We start from the raw sequence: 4,571 nt of genomic DNA, 5'->3' as shown, positions 1-4,571 counted from the left end.
AGAGAAGGAAGGAGGGAGGGAGGGAGGAAAGAAAGGAGAGAAAGAAAGAAAGAAAGAAAGACTGAAAACAAGAAAGAAAGAAAAGAAAGAAAGAAAGAAAGATAAAGAAAGGAAGAAAGAAAGAGGGAAAGAAAGAAAGGGAGGAAAATATTCCTTACCTCACACTATACCGAAAAATCAATGCCAAGGGTATTTAAGATCTATGACAGCAATATGAAAAATAAAATGAAATAAATTTTAGAAGAAAATGTAGGAGAATTTTCCATGAGTTTGGGGTAGGGAAGAAGTTTTTAAAGAAGAAAAAGAAAGCATTTACTATAAAGGGAGTGACTAATAAATCTACTACTTTAAAAATAATCATTTCTCTTTATTATCAAGACAACATTAAGACAGTTAAAAAGACAAACCACACAACCGAAAGAGAACTGAAAGGCACACAATGGACAGACGGTTATCGTGTTCGTGTATAACTTTTACAAAGCACATTAAAACACATTAAAAAACCCCAAGCAAACAATTTGAATAAACACTTTAAAAGAGGAAATCGAAATGGCTTATACATGCAAAAAAGGTGTTAAATACAAACTTACAAGCTTGAAACATAATGGGATCTCTCCCACTCACATTGCCAAAAACTTTGAAAATTCTGCAATTCAAAGTGTTGCCAAGAACGTAGACCCACTGGGCTTCTCTCACCCCTGGGGGGATTACAAACTGGGAAAAGTACTGTGCAAAATAGTTTGGTGATCATTATTCACGTTCAGTTATTTAAGAATGTTGACCCAGCAACCTTCTCCTAGAGAACTGTATTCACATTGTACATCCTGACATCTATAGGAATGCTGGAGGTATCTTTCTTGGTGAGCCCCAAAATCAGCGACAGCAGAATGGGGACATAAATCGTGATATATCCATCCAATGGAATACTATATAGTAACGAACATGGACACATTGTTGCTGCATTCACAGCATGGATGAAGCTACAAAATGTAAGTTGAGCAAGAGAAGCCAGATTCAGAAGACGACGTTTCAACATTAGTTCATTAATGGAAATCTCAAAATCAGCCTGAAGCAAACTGTACTGCTTAGGATTATAGCAGAAGGGTAAAACCACAGAGAAAAGCAAGGAAATTTTCGCAAAGTTAGAAGAGTTGTTACCTGTGGGGAGACAAGAGGAAGGGGCTGTGACCAGGGGGAGTCACATGGAGCAGAGGCAGCTTCCTGTGCACGGCAGACTTGCTTTCCTGACCTGGGTCCCACGGTGCATGCTTTATAATCAACTGTTCAATTAACCTTATGACCTGTGCATTGTATTTCACAATAAAGCAAAAGAAGTAATGTCAAGTCATCTGCCAGATTAACACAGCTCAAAATGCCTGGTAAGTTGTTGTAATTATAGTTGCAAAGTCAAGTTGAGAAGTCCTTGAAGAGGCTCCTAGTGCAGGAACTGTGGGCAGACGTACATCCCAAGGACGGGAGGGAGCGAGGAGCCTCCCATTGCCCGGGTCCAGCTCGATGGTCAACCAGTGGTCACGTCCTCTCCACGACCTCCTGTGACATACAGGAGGCTGGTCCCCAGCCGGAATGCTGTGTGGCAGATGCAGCCATGACAACAGCGTGCAGGAATCGGGGCGAAGGCTGGTCCTTAAGGGGCTTGGCCAGCCCTGGCAGGGTGGCCTGAAGACGTGAGGACAGACCCTGTCCCCTGAGTGTCCCCCAGGGTTGGGAGTGCTGTGCAGTAGTAGCTGGAATTTTACAGTCCTCTTGATTTTGTTCAGAAGTTTCTAGTCGGATAAAACAGGTTACAGGGGAGACAAGCTTGCCACGCACTTGTTGCATTCAGTGATGGTACAAACTAATGAATTTAGCATTCTTATAAGAGTATGAAGACCTAGACTCGTCTTGAAGAACTGCCAGCCTTGAGTCCGGGTCGTCTGAAACACCAGGTCACCATGTGAAAAGCTGAGCACCCCCGGCTGTGCTCCCCAGAGCAAAATAGACTTCTAGAAAAGGAACTGGAAAAAGCAAAAATCAGATGCTCAAAACAAGGTGAATTAACGATAGAAGGTGCTATAAGGACATAGTCGTTGAAGGTGAATCTGATTCTAAATAGGACACATGTGAGAGTGAGCACACCCACCCCGTCCCTCGTCAGCGGACCAGTCTAGGGCCACAAGGAGAGCGTCACCCCGTGAACACACAGCGTGCACCCCTTTCTTCCAACCTGAAGTCCTAGAGGCACCACCTCTTCACCCCCTCCCCTCAGGGGAATATATGGATGCCACCAACACTGCTTCCCTCCAAGTCCTCCTGGCTGGCTCGCCCTACAAGCATAAGCGGAGTGTCGGTCCTCTAAGGTGTTTCCTCATGACCAAATTATTCGTCCTGCTCACACAGCCTGAAAGTGGACGTGAGCTCCTCTCAGACTTGTCCCCACCTTCAAATTGCTGATTATTGGACACCCAGAACATCCACAAAAATCTTGATTTTTTTTCCTCTCTTCAAAAGTAATTTTGAATTCGCTTGTTTTCTGATTCAGTTTAAGAAATTAAATAAGTGAATTATTATACTTTTGATCAACTTGAAGCTTGGTGGGGTTGAGGTCTCACAGTGGTGTTTTGTAAGTATGTTCAATGGGATTATTAGGAGCACATTATCTCCATGTTGGAGTGCACTCTAGATAACAAGCTCTTTTATTTTAGAGATTCAGTCTCTAAACATAAACAAAATTTATGATAGTCCATGAGCATGGAAACATTTTAAACTTAAAAAGTAATTTTTGTATACCAGGTGCTGTATTTACTATAGTTAAAAGAGAAATGTGGGTGCTTCCCTGGTGGTGCAGTGGTTAATAATCCGCCTGCCAACGCAGGAGACACAGGTTCGAGCCCTGGTCTGGGGAGATCCCACATGCCGCAGAGCAACTAACCCCATGGGCCACAACTACTGAGCCCACGCGCCTACAGCCCGTGCTCCGCAACAAGGGAAGCCACCGCAATCAGAAACCAGCGCACCTACCTTGATCCCCACAGGATTGGAAGGGACACCATTCAGCCCGTAACAGGATCCCAATGTCTCAACACAGTTCCTGCACAGGTAGGCATAGCCTTGTCTTGCTAACTTAAAAAGCTGTTCCCCAATATACTTTCTATCAAACTGCTTGAACTGCTTTCCTTTGAAGTATATAGCATTACTGAGGACCCGTTTTGTCAATAAATCAACTGACTTGGCAGGCAATACCTCTACATTTTGTCTTTTTTTTAAAAAAGAAAGAGAATAGGTCTAAGTAATATTAAACCACGCATCCTGGGATAATACACAGAGGAACACACCATGAGCTGAGGGCCACCTTCTCAAACTGTGTTATGGTCGCTATGCCTGGAAGCCAAATTAACATACGTTGGCCGCTGCCATGAAACCCTGATCCCTGCATTTTCACAGGGTGTTTGAAAGTATTAACAAGTTGGAGTTTGGGCCGTTGTCTCTGCAAGAGGCAAATTGTAATCCTTTTAAAAAGAAGTTAGGGATGAACAGAAGAACCACATTAAATAGTTCATGAAATAGAGAAATGTCTATAAAATAAACGGGCAGGTTGGGGACGGTGAGAGAGTCCCTGCACCTGGCTTTAGGAAGAAAGCTTTTCGGGACAGAATGATTACAACTGTGCCACGGCATGTGTAGAGGAATACAGCGGGATTGGGAGGAAAAGGCATTCGTGTGGGACTGGGGTGGCAGTGAGGACCCTCGTGGAAGGCAGGGTGTCTGGGCTGAGACTCACCGGGCCCTATCCTGTCCCAGGCATTGCCCTCAGGGCCAGAGATGCATAGAGCTAGTTAATCTTCTCTACAGGACCCGTGGGAGGTGGGTCCTACCTTGATCCCCACAGGACACAGAGTAAGGAGGGTTCTCACAGCCCCTACGGAAGGAGTGTTAGAAGCAGGAGTCATTCCCACTCGTAATGTCAGATCATACTGGGGCAAGTTTCTTTTATTTATTTATTTATTTTCATTTTTACATCCCCAGCATCTGGGCCAAAGTCAACATTCAAAGTGTTCGTTAAATTAAGCTTTAAAAAAGGAGGGATTGGGCTTCCCTGGTGGCGCAGTGGTTGAGAGTCCACCTGCCGATGCAGGGGACACAGGTTTGTGCCCCGGTCCGGGAGGATCCCACATTCCGCAGAGCGGCTGGGCCCGTGAGCCATGGCCGCTGAGCCTGCGCGTCCAGAGCCTGTGCTCCTCAACGGGAGAGGCCACAACAGCGAGAGGCCCGCGTACCACAGAAAAAAAAAACAAAGAAGAACAGATACCCATGCCAAGTTAATGGGTGTAACCAGCCAACAGGACTGAGCTTACAAAGGAGATTAAAGATTCATTTTTGGATAGTAGTTATACTGGTAAAGATCTATGAAAATGGTCACCATTGAAAGGGCAGGTAAAATGCTCCAAGCCTGACCTTGTATTTCTAGTCTCTATGGGGAGGAAAGTCTGCCGAGGAACAGGATGCTAGTGGAGGGATTGTGCCGGATGAAGAAAATGAACGGGTGGTCGGCGGTGAAATACTCCTCTGTCAAC

The 4,571-nt window shown here is 45.0% G+C and overlaps 1 long non-coding RNA gene across 1 annotated transcript; it reads right to left on the bottom strand.

Annotated features, from left to right (window-relative positions):
- Positions 1-374: 374 nt before the first annotated feature.
- LOC113616801 (uncharacterized) lies at positions 375-4,185 on the bottom strand. The gene is made up of 2 exons (XR_003431417.1): positions 3,333-4,185; positions 375-2,015 (listed from the first exon to the last, which is right to left on the bottom strand). It is a non-coding gene; the product is annotated as an uncharacterized LOC113616801 (long non-coding RNA).
- Between the last annotated feature and the right edge of the window lie 386 nt (positions 4,186-4,571).

This window comes from Aethalodelphis obliquidens, unplaced genomic scaffold, assembly GCF_003676395.1.
Source record: "Aethalodelphis obliquidens isolate GAN/ISIS:26980383/991018 unplaced genomic scaffold, ASM367639v1 scaffold522, whole genome shotgun sequence".
Lineage (NCBI taxonomy): Eukaryota > Metazoa > Chordata > Mammalia > Artiodactyla > Delphinidae > Aethalodelphis > Aethalodelphis obliquidens.
This window is presented reverse-complemented; position numbering and strand designations above follow the sequence as displayed.